We start from the raw sequence: 18,774 nt of genomic DNA, 5'->3' as shown, positions 1-18,774 counted from the left end.
CCTCTCCAATCCCCCTCCTCACACAAACTCTAGCACCCGCCCAACCTATCACCGACCATCGGACTAAACCAGTCCTGCTCTCTCGAGCAATACCCTACACAATCCCCCACACCACCGCTTATCGGAAGACACACGCCTCTCTACTTCTCCTAACCCCCCAACCCACACCCCCAACCTAACCCGCCACCCTGCCCCTCCCCTCCCCCGCACCGCAACAACATTCAAAACCCCTGTCGCAAGCAACAGCCCCAGTCAGTTACGCCTCCCGAACCCACCCCTCCCCAATCCCCAGAGACAATGGAAGTAATAAACGAGCGCCTCACTCGCATAGAAAAACAACTCAAGTCCCTGGTACCTCTGTCCCCGTCTTCCCATCTCAACCATAACTGAAAACCTATCCCTACTTCAGATCCAATTCAACACTATCACCCATGCCATCAACAAAATCCTTCTCAACACGACTGCGCCCTCCTCCCCCTCCAAACACCCAAGACCCCCCTCCCTCTCAAACGCCAGTGAGCCACCCCAACAGCCTAATCTCAGGACGCCCAGCTGGTGCTCCTCCCCTCGCAACTCCCAATCCACCAGATGAAATAGAATGACCCCCTCCCTCTCAAACACCAGTGAGCCACCCCAACAGCCCAATCTCATGACGCCCAGCCGGCGCTCCTCCCCCCACAACTCCAAATCCAACAGACCAAAAAGAACGCCCCCTGCTATGTCTCCGAGAGAGGTCTTGATTCTCACTAAAACCTTTGACCCCAGAAACCCCCCCTCGCACATCCAAGTAATCACCGGTATAGGTAGAGACAGCCCCCTACCTAGGCCCACAAAATGTCCCCAACGCACAACAATCCCCCAAGCTCCCCCCCCTCTTAAACCCACTTCGACAGTGGCCTGGTAAACTGTATGCTTATAAACTGCAGATCCTCAACCAAGCACGCTATTGAGCTGGCTGACGCCATACTGTGTAACAACACTGACATTGCGTTCCTCACCAAAACCTGGCTCAAAGAAACATCTTACCCGCTCCTTGACCTCCTAGTCCCCCCTGGCTTCTCCATCATCAACAAAGACAGGATTTACCAACGTGGTGGCGGCATTGTCATTATCCACAAGAACAACATCAACATAACCGAGCTGAAAACTCACACCTTCTCTACCTTCGAATACCTTAACACCATCATTACACGCCAAAACAACAAATCAACAAAATGCCATCTCATCTACCACCCCCCAGGAAACTCTCAGTGACCAATTCTCGGACCTACTAACTCAGTGCTCCCTAGTGAACTCTGACAACATCTTCCTAGGTGACTTCAACTTCCCTTGGAACAATGATAATGACACTGTTATACAGTCCCTAAATGAACTCCTTCTCACAAACGAGCTCACCCAACACTGCAAGGGTCAAACCTACAACAAAGGCTCTACCCTAGATGCTATCATAGCCAGGAGCGAAACTATAACCACAAATAACATTCACCCAATCGACTGGTCAGATCACCACATCATCCTTTTCAGTATCAACCAAACAGTAGCCCCTCCAATCAAGTCTCCAATCACCCACCAATGGTCCAGAAATCTAAAAGACATCCCCCTCCCGGCCCTTCAAGAAACAATAACATCACTGCTCCCAACCGGCTCAGACAACCTTAACACGGTCGAGCTCACCACTCTATACAACAAAACAATGACAACTGCCTTGACCAACTAGCCCCCCTAAAACTCAAAAGGGTTAGAGACATCCCCTCCCGAGCCTGGTTCAATAACGACCTCAACTCCGAACGAAGAAAAGTAAGAGCCGCTGAGAGACTCTGGAGAGGGAACCCATCCACAATCAACCTCTCCCAACTCAAAAAAGAACGCAACAACTACAAAAAACACATAATCAAGGAGAATCTTCTTCCGGAACCCACTAGACAAAGCCAAAAACCGCCCCAAAGAACTTTTCAACATCATCCAGAGACAGACCTCCAAGCCCACCACTGCTTACCCCCCTGCCTCCAAACTGCAGTGTAACAATCTGGCTAAATTCTTCGATGACAAAATCGCCAAAATTGAGCTCTCCCTAGACCACCAGCCCCAATACCAACAGGGTATATCCACACCGCTTATGAAACCTCTCCCATCCCCAACCCACAACACGCTCACTGAATCCGAGACCACTCCTCCATCGACCCCCAAACTCGCCCCCCACCCTTGCCCCACATCCCCCACAAGCAATGGAAAGACTTCATTCCCCTCTCCGAAGTGAACATTTCTAATATGATTGCTAACTCCAAACCCTCCAACCATTTTGCAGACCCTTTACCCGCCTCCCTAGCCAAGAACCTCAACCTCACCCTAACCCCTCTGTGGACAAAGATTATCAACAGCTCTCTAAACAACGGACTGATGCCCGACTGCCTCAAATTAGGCCAAGTCACCCCCCTCCTAAAAAAACCTGAGGCCGACCGTAATGACCTCAAAAATTTTAGGCCCATCACCAACCTCCCTTTCCTAGCCAAAATCCTTGAGAAATCTGTTCTCTCCCAATTGAACCACCATCTGGAAGCTAATAACCTACTCAATTCACACCAATCTGGGTTCAAAAAAGGTTACAGCACAGAAACAGCTATACTGAGCATTACAGACGACTTTCACAACTCCCTTGACTCCAACAAATGCTGCCTACTTGTCCTCCTCGACCTATCAGCAGCCTTTGACACGGTTGACCACAACCTACTCTTAGGCGCCCTTCACAAACGCGTAGGAGCTGATGGCAATGTCCTAAAATGGCTCTCCTCATTTCTACATAACCGTTCACAACTCATAAAAATCAGAAACTCAATGTCTGACACCTCTCCCTCAACTCGAGGTATTCCTCAAGGCTCAGTCCTCTCCTCCACGCTCTTCAACATTTACATGGAACCACTCGCCGCCATTCTAAAACAAGCAAGCATCGACTATCATCTCTATGCTGACGACACCCAGTTGTACCTCGAAGTCTCTTCCATCAATGACATCCTCCGCCTAAACTCCACTCTCTCTAAAATAGAACATTGGCTAACTCTCAACCACCTCAAACTCAACCAAGAAAAAACCGAAATCCTTGTCTTCTCAAATCATGAGCAACCCGCTCAGATCCAAGAATGGCTAAACCACCTAACTGCTCTAAACTGCAAACTCACTCCAGCAAACTCAGGCAAATCACTAGGGATCTCTCTAGACCCAAGCCTCAACATGAGTTCCCACATCAAATCCACGGCTAAAGGCGCCCTCTACAACCTAAAACTCCTCAACAAAATCAAACCATTCATACTCCCCAAGGACCTAAAAACTACAACACAATCTCTAGTTCTTTTCAGACTTGACTACGGCAATGCCACTCTAACCGGGTCAGCTAGAACACACACAGCCCCCTTGAGAGCCACCCTAAACGCTGCAGCAAGAATGGTCTCAGTGACCAGGAAATTTGACCACATCACCCCTACTCTACAGGCCCTAAAATGGCTACCCATCGAAGCACGCTGCGCCTACAAACACCTGCCTCACTCATAAAGCCTTGCACACAGGCAAAACAGATTATTACACCGCCAAACTCACAAAAGCTGGACAAACAAGAAACCTCAGAAGCTCCAACTCACTCCTCTTAATCCCCCCAAAAAGACATAAACAAAAAGCCCTCTCCTGCTCTTTCTCTGGGAATGTTCCAAAAATCTGGAACTCTCTCCCTACTCACATCAAGACAAATCCGTCTTTCACGATCTTCAAGAGGCAACTAAAAGAATTTCTCCTCAACAGCAACCTCTATGCTTCCGGACAATGAGTTTGTTACTCTTGGTACCCAATGTCCTTGTGATTCCAATTATACTTTATTGCTTATGTTTTCACTTGTATGCTGTGAAGCGCTCTGATACCCCCGGGTCTTGCAAGCGCTATATAAAACTCCAAAAATAAAAAAAATAAAATAGGTTAACTTGGATGAGTAATGTATAGAATTAGTAGGGTAATGTATATAGAACTGTGATGTACAGAAATTATGACTAACATTATATGTTGAGTCTGTATTGCGTTATATGTAGTCTGGAATTTGAGGCTTCTGGGAAGTAGGAAGCTGGTTACTCTGCCTAGGAAGAGGATCGTGTGGCATGTAAGTCACACACGTGTAGCATTTAAGTCACACATCGCATAGTCTGTTTCAAAGTGGTGACATCATCGTATGTTACAAGTTTAGGGACATTTATGTGTAAAAGTGGTGAATGTATTGCTTAGGCAACCTAAGAAATTTTGGGCTTAAGCACAGGAATGAATGTGTATTCTGAACTAAAACTTATCCCTGAGAGAGTAATAGAGTTTTCACCTAAGCTTGAGAGAAGGGTAAGGTAGAGGGATTTGCTACTTTATCAGCGAAACAAACATTCTGTGGTAGAGAAGAGGTAAGAGCTGTGTACTGGAAATACAGAATACTTGTGAGTTTGAGGAAACTATCACTTTGGTTTTAGCGAAACAGACGAATGGAGATGTTTTATGTGGTCACTAACCGATTTTAATTGTATAAAGGTGTAAATACAGTGGCCAATACATTTTGTAAAGGAGGGTTCAGCCGAAGTTGCAGAAACAGGAGCAGGGCTGACGTAAGAAGGGTCGCGCTGGGATTGGTCTGCGTGACTAGAATGAAGTGAGTGCTGATTGGCGCGTTAGTAAAGGCTGTGCAAGCATTGGTTGAGAGTGATTGAAACGTATCATGTTCTGATTGGTGCGTTATTGTGAACCGCGCTGTGATAGGTTGGTGCAGCGAAGCTGTTTGCGGAAGAGTGAAAGATTGTTTGAAAACCAAAAAACTGTCAGAAAAATTGAGTTTTATTATGGAGAAAAAAAAGAAACACCTACATGGTTTAAGAAATTTAAGAATGTGTTCAAAAAGGATAAGGAAACAGTGACGAGAGAGGGAAAATTGCTTCCTCCGCCTAAAACAAAATATGGCTACCATACGTGTATATGGTTGGAAAATTGGATTGTATATACTAAGAATGATGGTGTGTTAGCATTTCCAGAAGTAGGTTCTTTTAGTACTGTTGTTTTATGAAATTTGAGAGAAAACATGATTAACCTTGAACCAAGACCTAGACCGGCTCAATTTGAGGCATTGGTTGAGTTGGAAGTTGAGATGCATGAATGGGAGAGAGAAAGGCTTGAAGAGTGCAAAGGACCTAGAAGCAGATTGCAAGGTTTATGCGGAACGACTCATGAGAGTAGAATGCGGAGATGGAGAAACGCTGATATGTGTGATGGAATGTATCCGATGAGGACAGTTGATGAAATGGTAGGACGGAAATGTATGGAGAAAAGAAATAATGTGGAGTCAGAAAGGAAGAGTTATGAGGATTGTGAGACATAGGATGTGGTACTGGAGGAGATATTAAATAGAAGACCCCCTCCATATCAACCAAGTTCTGTAACTGTAACTCCAAATGCTCCACCAATGGAGACCCGATTTACTGGTACCCCAAGATGATTTTCTGAAATTAGAGACAAAATACTGAGAGAGAGGAAATGAGATATGTTTCTAATGCCCCATTAAGGGAAACCAGACTTACTGGTACTCCTAGACAAAATCATGAAATTAGAGGTAGCATGGATAGAGCAGAGAGGAGATTTGAAGAACACTCAAGTACTTCTGAATATGTGCGGCCTACTAATGAATTGACTGAAAAGATACAGGAACTCACTAAAAATATAGAAGCTGTAACTGTCCCTGTAACAATAGATCCAGTGATTCCAGTGTTCAAAAACAAGAAAACAAAAGGACCATTGTTAACTATCCCTTTGAATCCAAGTTTGCAAAAAGTAAGAGAAAAGGTTTATCCAGATTTGTCTGAGGTTAGGCGCACTAGTCAGATGACACCGCCTGACTTGAATTTTAATCAAAGTCTCCCATATAAGTTCCAACGGGTGCGGAATCAGATTCTGCAACACCCGAGAGAAGTATAGATAAAATCGATTTGTCACAAACTCCTGTAGGGCCGACAGAACAGGAATTAGGTGATTGGCCTAAAACATTAAAAGTAAAAGACCAAGAACCCAAAGTGTTAGATGTGGGGTTGAAAATCGACATGGAAGAATTAATAATTGTAACAGATAGATTAAAAGCATACCAAAGATGATGAATTAATGTTCATGTGTAAAAATCTGCATGATCAACTAGAAGGGTTGGCAAGTGAACTCAATATAGATTTTGCAAAGAATAAATTATTACAAAAGCCTTACAGAGTAGATTTTACTGAAAAGGATATTGACAGCATGAATACTGCTGGAAGAATAACCCAGATAAAAGAATTGATTGTGTTGCTGTGAAAATGGGGTGATGTGGACCGATGGAAGACCAAATGGACAAAGAAAAGGGAAGAAAACAATGATAAAACATCATTAGCGTTTCCAGTCAGAGAAAAATTGCCTGTAGCAAATGAATTCCCTAAGAGAGAAATACCAGGAGGAGGGTATGTGCATGTCCCTTGGACTAGACAGGATATATTGTCATTCCCAAATGATTTCCCCAGGTTACGAGAAAAACCAGTGGAATGGTATAGTCAAGTGGATTGATTTGTAAAGGTTTCAAAGGTATTATGGGAAGATCTAGATGGATTGTTCGATATAGTAGTACCAGCGGACCTATGGTCTGAGTGCAAAATTGCAGTGGACTGGCCAAAAACTGAATATCCAAGAGATTCTAGAAAAGGTGCTCCTGGACCTGAAATAATGCAAAAGTATGAACAAGTAATAGTATTCTTGAACAATAAAAATCCCACCAAAAGAGACAGATTGGGTAAAGATTGACAGGACATTACAGGAACCATAAAGAATCAGTACATTCATTTTATGAGACATTGCTGCTAATTTTTAAGCAATACAGTGGATATGAAGAGGTAAGTGAAAATGACATGAGTCATTTTGTGTCGCTTTGTTTTTGGATTAAGACCAGAGATAGGAGACATGATCAAGCATAATTTGATGGGATGGCAGTCATGTTCTGTAGATGAGGTTTTGAGGCATGCAAAATATTGCACTGATGAGATTGAGGTTAAGCACAGAAAGCTTAAAGAGAAAGCAATGTGGGCGCAGGTGAAAGTGGCTGAACATCAAGTAGCTCAAGTAGAAAATAAAAGTTCAGAAGGAGGTCAAGCAAGAATGAAGGGAATTTTCCATAAAACAAAAATAATGGGTAATTTGGATGAGGTCAAGAAAAAGTTCCCTTCTCACAATTGCGGCAGGTTAGGGCATTAGAAGAAAGAGTGTAAGTTCCCACTAAGAGTTAATCCTGAAAATACGTCATTGAATCCGCAGGTGCTGAATAAGGTAAATTAACAGCCATCGCCACAGCAGCAGGTAGTTACCCAACAGAGTCAGGTGTGACAACCACCACTTCCACACAGTGTAAACCTAAAGAAATACAGTGCAGAGTGAATGTGAGTTCGCAGTACTGGTTGAAGGAAGATGGGAGTGAGTCGGATGACAGCTTCTGACAGTGCCTAAGAGAGGGAGAAGAGTGCGTACTTTGTGAAACTCTAGCGGTAGATCAATCTGGTCCTTTTGTGAATGGAAAGGTGAATGATGTAAATGTAACATTCCTAGTGGACACAGGTGCTACCCGTTCTACTGTCAGATCAGTAGATGTTCAAAATCTTCCTCTCTCTGGAGATAGTATCCAAGTTGCAGCTGTAGCATATAGACAGATCCCAGCATCCCTGACAGAACCAGTCAAAGTAGAAATTGGAAATTTCAAAGATATGCATCTATTTGTAGTGTGTGACAGTAGTCCTGTTAACCTTCTTGGTAGGGACATATTGTGTAAAATGAATTGTGCCATTTACTATTCACCAGATGGCATTGAGCTTCAAACCCCAGATGAAGATAGTCTTTATAAAATGACAATGTCAATGATAGATTCGGAACAAAATAGTATGTTTCTTGTATTTGACAGAGAAAAAATACCTGGTGAGTTGAAAGAGTCAGTTAACAAACAAGTGTGGGATTTCACAGGAGAAGATATTGGACTAATGAAAAGTGTAGATCCTGTGAAAGTTTCCGTAATAGAAGAAGCGAGTTACCCAAACATACCCCAGTACAAAATGACAGCAGAAATAATTGAAGGAATAACTCCAGTGATAAACAATATGATTGAACAAGGAATCCTGAGAGAAATAGTAAGCAGTCCATGAAATTCACCTATAATGCGATTGAAAAAACCTAATTGAACATTTAGGATAGTGCAGGATTTGAGAAAAAATTAATGCTGTCCGTTTGCCCCAAACCCAGAAGTGATCCTGTACCAAATTCCACATGGTGCAGAATGGTATACGGTCATTGATCTACAATGCGTTCTTTACAGTCCCATTACACCCAGATAGCCAGCCAATATTTGCTTTCCGGTTTGGAGACCATAATTTGGTATAGTGCCGAATTCCTCAGGGGTATACTGAGAGTCCCTCCATCTTCAATCAGCTGTTAAAGAAATCATTGGAAAGTTTAGACATGCCTGGAAAATCAGTATTGGTTCAATACATTGATGACCTGCTAGTGGCATCAAGAACCAAGAATGCATGTGTTTCAGATACCATTGCATTACTGAACCATTTAGCAGACTTTACAGTTCTGTCAGAAGGAAGTACAGTATTTAGGTCACAAAGTTGCCAAAGGAATCAGACAAGTCACTATAGAGAGAATCAGAATGATACAGGGAATGCAACCTCCTAAAACTCAGAGACAAGTGAGAATGTTCTTAGGAATGGTAGGTTAGGTTACTGTTGACAATGGATCAGTGGATTTTCACTGATAGCAAAACCGCTGCAGAGGCTGACAAGAGCAGATGTGAAAGATCCCATAGTGCTGAATAAAACTGGAATTGAGGCTTTTGAGCGACTAAAAACCAGTCTATGTGAAGCACCAGCGTTAAGAATGCCTGCTTATGAGAAAGGGTTTGAACTATATTGCAGTGAATGAGAAGCTTGTGCCTTATCAGTTCTAATTCAAAGACCTGGAAAACTGAGAAAACCAATTGCATATTTCTCAGCTGTTTTGGATCCAGTTGCAAAAGCATTGCCAGGATGCTTAAAAGCAGTAGCTGCTACAAGTGTGAGTTTGGAACAAAGTGAAGGTATAGTGATGGGATATCCTTTTACCTAATTCAGTGGAGATTCTCCTCACTAGGACAAAGACACTGTTCCTTACTAATAACAGATTGACAAAATATGAGAAGGTAATTCTAGGTGCAGATAATGTGACAATTTTACAATGTGTGAATGTGAATCCATCTACATGGTTACCTGATGTTATGGATGTTGAGGTGATAAATGAAGTTGATCACAAATGTTTGGATGTTCTTGAATACTGTACTAAACCAAGACCTGACATTAAAGATGAGCCATTGCCTGAATCTGATTATGTAATGTTTGTAGATGGTTCCTGTCTGAGAACGGATGAGGGTGCTCTAAGTGCTGCATATGCTGTATGTACAGTGGCAGATGTTCTGGAAGTATCTTGCCTGAAGGGAATTCATTATGCTCAAATAGCAGAATCGATTGCTTTGATTCGAGCATGTGAACTATGAAAAGAGATAAGAGTCACCAGAGTGACTGACAGTCAGTATGGTTTTGGGGTTGTCCATGATTATGGTCAACTTTGGTCCCTGCAGGATCCCCCATCACATATGCTGAATTTGTGAAAATGTTGATTGATGCAATCCAATTACCAGAGAAAATTGCTGTTGTAAAATGTGCAGCTCACAAGAAAGGAGATGATTATGTCACCAGAGATAACCGTTGTGTTGACTCAATTGCTAAGTATTGTGCCAAATATCTTTCCTCTATAAATCGGGACAGAAAAGCTGAATATGGTTCAAATCCTTTAATGCTAACCACAGTAGTTGAGACTTGGCATGAAGTGAGACAAATGCAGGAAGAAGCAATTGAGGAAGAGAAAAATGTCTGGTTAAAATCAGGATGTAGACAAAGAGAAGAGGATGAAATTTGGGTTTACAAAGATGAAAGACCAGTAATGCCTGATAGCAGGATTTCAAATATGGCCCGAATGTACCATGGTCTAGCCCATATTGGGAGGGATGCCATGATCAGAATGTTCAGACAGACATGGTATAATCCTGAATTCAGGATGATCGCTGAGAGCCTTTGTCAGCGATGTCTTATTTGTCAACAGTTGAATCCAAGAAGAAAAACAGTTGTGAGTTTGGGAACCATGGGACAGGAGGGAAGTCCATTCAAACAAATGCAATTAGACTTTATTGAATTACCACCCTGTAATCGACTTTGATATGTACTTGTGATCATTTGCCGATTTCCTCGGTGGGTGGAGGCTTTCCCTACCAGGAGGAATGATGGAGTGACTGTTTCAAAACTGTTGGTGAGAGAAATTCTTCCGCGCTTCGGTTTCCCAGCAACTATTGAGACAGATCGTGGAACACATTTTCACAATGAGTTAATGCAGATGATTTGTGAAGCACTGGACATTCGTCAGAAGATGCATTGTACTTACAGACCAGAGGCTTCTGGGGTAGTTGAGCAAGTAAATGGAACCATAAAGAACAGAATTGCAAAAATGTGTTTGGCCACTTGACTGAAATGGACTGATGCCTTGCCACTTGTTCTGATGACCCTAAGGAGCATACCTGAAAAAAGACAGGATTAAGTCCACGTGAGATTCTGATGGGAAGAGTGATGAGCTAAGCATTTGTGCCAGTTGATAAAATATTGACTATAAATGATGATATCATACTGGATTACTGCAAAAACCTGTCTGACGTGGTAACTTCTATGATCCATCAGGAGGGAACTGAGGTAAAATTGAAAGAAAAACATGCAGCTCATGATCTAGTACCTGGAGATTGGGTTCGGATAACGGTACACACGAGAAGAAACTGCTTATGTCCCCTGTTGGCAGAAGCCCAGACTATTCATTTTGGTTAGCACGACTGCAGTTAAATGTGCTGGAGTAAAGAGATGGGTGCACGCAAGTCACACCATCCATGTGCCTGAACCTGAAAATCCACAGGACGAAGCAGAAAGCACAACTGATTCTGAGTCTGAAGGTGAACAAGATAAAGATCCAGATACTGAAGCTCGACCTGTTTGTCGACATCTGGAAATATCGGATGCAAGTTCTGCGTCGGAAGGAGAAAGTGAAGTTGTTGAAGTACCAAATTCTGAAGATCGACCTGAAAGTCGAGATTTGGTAAGAACTGATACCAGTAAGGACACTGAAAAAAGTGAAGATAAAACTGGTAGTCAGGAAAACACTGAAGAACAGTCTGAAAGCTCTGAAAGCAGGAACCGTAATCTCAAAACTGTTGAAAGGGAAATGACTCACGATGAGGATGAGCTTCCAAGTATCAGCTATGGAGAAGTTCCTAACAGAGTGAAAGAACTGACCAAAAAGAAAACAGACTCAGTGAAAGAAACAAACATTATAAAGTTCACCAAAAATTAAACTAATGAGAAGTCTGAAACTGAGACTGATGACAGTGAAGATGAAACTCAATTGAGAAGAGGCTCAAGAAAAAGAGCTTGGAGAGGGGAACGTAACAATGTTGGACCGGAAACAAAGAGACCACGTAAAGGAGATAATTGGCCTAAAGAAACTGATGTTCTGAAATTCAAACTGGTTAATAAAGGAAAAATCCAAGAGGAACAAGCAAATAAAATAACTAGTCAAAAGGATTTGTTCGGTAAAAAGATAGAAATTGTGCAAAGGCCAATAAGAGTGAGAAGACCAAATCAGAAATACAAGTCACCTGAGTAGACATATATGATTTTGCCTCCAATAAGTGAAGTAAATAGCAGTCAAGAAAATGTTAGTTGTTAAAGTGGAGAAAAAAGAAAGTGAGTGTACTGTAACTCAAAAGAGAGAAAGAAATACCTAAACTGGGAAACTGAAAAAGAAAAAAGGTGAAGGAACAAGATGTTTTAAAATTTTGGTGGTAAGAACACTTTAAGTGGTGCAAAAAGAGACTTAAAAGAAACAATATAAGGAAAGAAAAGATTGTGGAAAGTGCTGTGTTAAACAAAAAAAGGCTACTCGTTATGTAACAAGATCGAAATGTACCATTTTTAGAAAATGGAGTAGAATGAGGTTAATATGTACAGGAATATTATTGTTAGTATGGTTGATTTTAGCTATTATAATTCTTTTCAGGCCGAATTTTGAAGAAGCAAAGGCAAATGAGAGTATGAAAGAAAAGACAGATGAATCAAAGGGTAAAATGTTGAATGTGTATTGACCTGAAATACATAAGGATAACTCAATTAGTGATTTCTCGTGAAATATGTTTTCAAGGTTTTTGTCTGAATATGTGAGAATGATGGATGCGAGTGACTGTTATGTCTGTGTGAAATTACCAGCATCTGTATCACAGGGTGTGACGTACCATCACCTTTCAATAACTTATGGGGTTACAGGTAGTGTATTAGCAAGTCTGTTTTATAAAACAGGTAGATTGCAATACTATTATTCTAATTCTGATGATGTTTCTGAAAATTGTAGCTGAATTGAATCAAATAAAACCTGCAAACGTTTTTGGAGAATATTTTTTGGAAACACAAGAATTGACCCAAGCTTATGCGTTCAAACATAATTTGACATGTAAAATGAGAAATGAGGAGAAAGCCTTTTTGGATATGGTAGAAGAAAGGAGGAATCAGTACAAAAGGAGAGAAAAAGCAAAACAATCTAAATCTACAATGTGGACATTTGAGGATGATAACTTAGAAGGACATAATGTGAAAGTGGCTATAAATATGGATACACCATTATTAGGGAAACTATGTATTCGAAGAGATAACTCTGTGTATGATAATTATTTTGTGGGAGCAAGTCAATGTGAAGATACATACATTATAAAAGGGGGTTGGGGATTTAAAGGAGGTAATGATCCAGTTTTCCCTGGAATTTACTATTTGTGTGGAAACAAAGCTTTCTGTAGATTGCCTGATCACTGGTATGGGTCCTGTTACAAAGGCCTGGTCTTTCCTAAAGTTTTCCATGTAGATAGAGGAACTAACGGAATTCATGTGATAGGTAAACCTTTAAGTCGTACAATGAGAGAAAGTTTAATAGAAATAATAGGTGATGTTTTTGGAGTATTGATACTAGCAGTGGGTATATCATTTAATGAAAACAGAATTCGGAAATTGTCAACGATAGTAGATCCTTTGTCAACAGATACTGCAGGAGGATTTTTAATGGTAAATACTGAAATGGTTGCTATGAGAGCAATGGTGATGCAAAATCGACTTGCTCTTGATATAATGTTGGCAAAAAAGGGAGGAGTCTATGGAATTTTAAGGGTACCACATTGTTGTACGTACATTTCTGACAAAGGTCAAAACATTGAAAGATATATTACAAATCTTACAGAGTTGCATAAAGAAACTGTACCACTGGAGGTTGACGGTGTTCTTGAAAAACTTGCTAGGAGTTTTTCAGCAGTTAAAAATTGGTTTTATGAAATAGGTAGATCCATAATAGGGAAGGTATTCATTCCAGTAACACTAATATTAGTAATATTTTTGATTTTAAGATTAGGATGTAAACTTAAACAGAGAAGGAACATTAAAAAGTCTAAGGAATTTGAAAAAAGACAAGAAAGATAACGTGAAAAGGGTGACATTGAAATGGAAGAATTTAAAGAGAAACTTTATCAAGATAGAAAGAAACTGGAAGAAACTAGAGTATGTCTCATACTGATTAAAAGAATTTGAAACATGTTATTAGAAAATTTACAACATTTTTGAGTGTTATTTGGTGATAAATCACCAAAGGGGGGAGTTGATGGAGCGAGGGTGAAAACAAAATTTTTTGTATACCCCTTGTAAAATCTCTTTCCCATAACAGTAATATGTATTAATCATGTGGTTTTGAAATTAATCAACATAGAATAGAATGCACACACACAAATACACGTGGGATACTAATTTGCTTATGTTGCAAATCATAACATAGTACACTAACATATGGCCTCATTAGGATGGCGGTGAATCCGCATCCTCCGGCCGGCGGAAGCCACCACCGGCCCGGAGGATGCGGATTCACCGCCGCGGCCACAGGAAACACCCACCGCAAGATTAGGATGGCGGTGGGATGGTAGTGGGAACAGCGGCGGACGGAAAGGCCCATCCGCCGCTGATCCGTGGGTTGTTGGGTGCTATTTGGTGGCGGTGTCTGCAAGACACCGTCAGCCAAATTAGGATGTGTGTTGGAACATGCTTTTCCGCGGCGGCTTTTCCACCGTGGAAAAGCATGTGGAACTTTGCTTCTGGGGGGCCCTTGCTGGCCCCCAGGCTGAAGGGAGGGTGGGGGTGCACATGGGGGTACCCATGGTACCCCCCAGCATTTACATGCACAAAGCAGCAGGCACCGCACGGTGCCTGCCACTTTGTGCATCTAAATGTAAAACATGCAATTTTAACCCTGCTGCAGGTGCTGCTTCAAGCAGCACCCGCCGCAAGGTTAAAGATACAGGATGTGACCGCCAGGGTGGCGGTCACATCCTAATTGCACCTGAGGGACCTCTGCTGCCCCTGCGGACGGTCTCTCCACCTCGGGGATGGCGGACGGACGCAGGTCCGTCCGCCATCCTAATGAGCCCCATAGTACGCAAATGTCGTAATATAACGAAAACTAGTATATGTATGCTTTCTATGTCTCTTATTGTGGCATAAATGATGGAGAATGGTGAGAAAACAATGCCTAAGTGTTGCTAAAATTGCCAGGTAATAACTAACAGGGTTACCCTAGAATGAGGGGAGGTAAACAGAAGGGCTATACTTCGAAATCTAACGTGTAATTGTGTTTATTTCTATAATAGTTCTTATTATAGCCCATGCGGCCTACTGAAAAAATTGAGGTTTGAGAGATTCCTAAACTGTAATGATCTACGCATGCGCAACTAAGCTCGAGAGATGTGCAAGCAGTCGGTGCCTGAAAAGGATGGGTCAAGGTCAGCGTGGCCTGGAAGTGTAGAGATGTGCCAAGAATTTTGTATGACAGTACCGTGAGCCTGGGAAATAATCCCGAAGTGACAATTTAAAGGGCACAAGTGAAAAAACTGTTAAAGAACAATCGAAACCTTATTTTTTGATTATAACCATGACTTGGTGGAAATATGGAAATGAGGAGAAGAGGTTATGCTCATCCACCCCTTACAAGGACCAATGAGAGTGAATGAGGACCGTAAAAGTTTCAAATCTTAGATAGATAAGTTAGGGGGAAAAGGGTATAAAAGAGGACGTTTTGAAATAAGAAAAAAGCTTGCTTTTGATTTTATTTTCGCACCACGACATGCTGCCGAACTGAACTTTTCCATGGTGGAAAGACTTTGACATTTTTGTTGACTTTAACTTTTGATGGGTGCGGAGTCCGGATGGGAAGTAAACATTAAGGAAGAACATAGAGGCGGTTTGGGGAACTTGTTTTTGCTAACCTGATGTCCATTTAGTACAATCTTGGTAATATTGTCTTGACTTATGTTTTTTTAACTCTTTTGCTAATAAATGTAAACTGTTTGAATTTAACTTTCCTTTTTCTAGGTTATTAAAATGTTTTAATGATTATTGGATTGAGGTTAAATAAAATTAAGGTCATGCTAAGAGATTAAGGGCCATATGTAGGTAATCAAATTTTACAGATTCCTAAATACCGAATTTTACCGATTCGGTGTTTAGGAATTGGTAAATTGAATGTAGGTGAAAATTTGGTACATTTAACCGATTCGGTAATATTAGTTATTACCGATTCAGTATTTACCAATTCGGTTATTCCCATTCATTCTTATTGCCTGGAGGCCCATAGGAATGAATGGGAAGCCATTCACTATTACCGATTCGGTAAATACCGAATCAGTAATAGGGGGAGCATATTCAAGGGTGGCAGGGTGTCACATTGACACCCTGTTTCACCCCTGAATCGTGCATGAGTGCACAAGTGGCGCACATACATGCCCTAAGGGCATGTATGTCTGCCACATGGCACCTTGAAAAAAGCAAAATATTGCTTTTTCAAAGGTATTCGGTATTTATCACCAACTTGTAGTTGGTGGTAAATAACGAATCCTGAATGCAAAAATGCACTCACTTGAGTGCCTCCTACATAGCTTTTAGGGATTTGGTAATTTACCGATTCCTTAAAATAAGGAACCGGTATTTTACTGATTTCTTAAGGAATCGGTAAATTACCGAATCCTTAAAACCTGCCTCCTACATCAGAAAATGCTAAATACCGGTCGGTAACGGGATAATTACTGATTTTCAGCCGTTACCGACCGGTATTTAGCTACCTACATGTCTCTGAATTCAAAAATTAAATAAATGGAGAATTAAGCAGGTCTTGTTGTCCATTAGTTAACTTTCACTAGCTGATCCATTGACCAAATGGTGGGGTGTTTTAATGTTTCCCGCGGATAAAACCATGGTAATATTGATAAACTGCAGATGAATATAGTGTATAAAATTTTAGGATGAAATAAGACACTCCGCTAAAATCCGGCAGCTCTCCTCTAGTCTTCACTGATCCTGGGAGCAGGGTGATTTTGTGTGTATGAATGACTGCCGGTGTTATGGGCCCCACTGACGAGTAAAGTGTGAATAGCTCCCAGGAAATATAGTGATGGTTTGTAGGTTTTGTTTAGAGCCACACTGGATCACAGTTTTGTCTTTAACAGGTCTTACTGGCTTTCTGTATCTGCCAGAGAGTTTCCTTGTTATGTCATTGAGTTATTTCTAGTTCCAATGGTTTGCTGCTTTCTGGATTCTATGGCAAGACCAGCAATGAATCGTTGTTTGTCTGCTCATAAGCTTCTCTTTGCTTCCTTGTGGGTTTTTGTGTATTTGCCTTGAGCTTTTACTCTTTCTGCTCTGGTTCAACTGGTGTTCACAAGGGCTTTCTATTCCTTTCTCTCTTGGATTTGGCAGAGAGTCTTGGTGGAGGTCCATTCTTTATGTTGATTTTTTTTTGCGACCCAGTACCTCCTGGCTGGTTGATATCACTGTTTATTTGATCTTCTCCCACTGACTACCTACTGGGTTTCTGTCATTCTCTAGTTCTTGCAGGACTTGAAACTTGCTACTAGGGGTCTCTTTGAGGAGGTTGGTGTTATATCACTGATGATAATTCGTAAAGCTTTAGCCTGCCCACAACAATATGATGGTCTGACTGCACATCTGCTCCTCTCCTCACTCTCAACATACTGCAAGGATCTTCTGTACTTCTTGGCAATGCAGACTTCTGATTCTCGATGAGATCTGATTATCTGTTGAATGGTGTGGTGGCACCCACGTTCCCTTGTGTATTCTTTTGTATCGGAAAACACTACCTCCTATCACCACACTGTTCAGGGCTCAGAGATCAATGAGCTTTTCATCATTCTCGTTCATGTTGCCAAGGCCACAGTTGCCAATGTCTTTTTTGTACCGTGTGGTGTTGCTTCCAATCTTGGCATTGAAATCCCCCATCAGTACGGTGATGTCTCTCTCAACATATTTCTCCAGAATAAACTGGAGTCCCTTTCTAAAACTGTTCTTTTTCCTCTTCTATGTTTTCATTTGTATGTGCATAGCACTGAACAAAATTCATGTTCACCTTCTTTTTTTGTGTGTGGGAGGTCGCTGTGAGGATTCTGGGACTATGGGCTTCCCATCCAAATAGAGCTCTGTTGGCTGCTGGCATCAGTGCTACTTCCTGATTGTGTGGGGCCTTCCCTTCCTCGTGTCCAGAAAAGAGCAGCATTCCTCCTGGAGGCAGTCTTTTCTGCCCGGACAGTGTCTATCTGGTCTTGCTGCTGCCAAGCAGGGCAACGTTGTATTTGCTCAATTAAGCTGCCACTTGACCTGTCTTGCCTGTCTCATATATGGTCCACATGTTCCATGTTTCAATAGTGATGGTCTTGGCCAAAAGCAACTGGATGGGCATTGTGGCTTTTTGGGATTTCTGGCTTTCACCTCAAGGTGTCATAGCTCTCCATAAAGGAGATTCCTCTCTCCCCAAGGCCTGGATGTGTTTTTTGGTCTGTTGGTTGAAACCTCGGTAGCTAGGACTTTTTTACATGGTGGGGTAGCTAGCCCCATGCATAACCTTCCTCCCTTCGCAGATGGGCTTGGGACCAGCCTTTGCAGAGTTTATCTTGTCTCATGGGACTGATTATTACCTAAAACACATTTTACGCAAACATTGCTCACTGGTTTGTGATTGCAGTCCAACTGGTTTTCTGATTTGGGTTGGCACATTGACTTGACACCAAGGATCTAGAAAATTGAATCTGTCACCTATAGAAACATCAAGGGAAGGCAACACATGTATTGTGGTAATTGTAGAAAAGCTAACCCATTTTATTACCACTGGCATCAAGGAGTGATATGTAAAGAAAAAAATCACACATCGTCCCAGTTGAGCTTGAACCACAGGAAATATATTGTAATGAGAGATGAGCACCTCCCAAGAGGATTTACCATTATTACAGTGTAGGTGTACACTTAGGGCATGCTAATAGTTGGCTTTACCTGGGCCAACACTGCAATGAAGTAATCAAAGTCATGACAAATATATTAAAAACAAGCATGTTTTTGTTATAATATCACAAATCTTTTCAAAGAAGGTTTATAACGAATATCAGGAGGGCCTTGAAGTTCCAACACGATTAAAGTTTGTTCACATGTTTTCCTTCAGATATATTTTGTCTATTAATTTTTACACTAAAACGGATTTTATTTAGTGTATGGATCTTTCTAAAAC

At 41.5% G+C, this 18,774-nt stretch overlaps 1 pseudogene; it reads right to left on the bottom strand.

Moving 5' to 3' along the window:
- Nucleotides 1-16,601: 16,601 nt before the first annotated feature.
- Nucleotides 16,602-17,955, bottom strand: LOC147751230 (protein CFDP2-like; annotated as a pseudogene).
- Nucleotides 17,956-18,774: the final 819 nt, after the last annotated feature.

This window comes from Lissotriton vulgaris, chromosome 1_1 (assembly GCF_964263255.1).
Source record: "Lissotriton vulgaris chromosome 1_1, aLisVul1.2, whole genome shotgun sequence".
NCBI lineage: Eukaryota > Metazoa > Chordata > Amphibia > Caudata > Salamandridae > Lissotriton > Lissotriton vulgaris.
The sequence above is the reverse complement of the archived record's forward strand: the minus strand, read 5'-3'. Positions and strand labels throughout refer to the sequence as shown.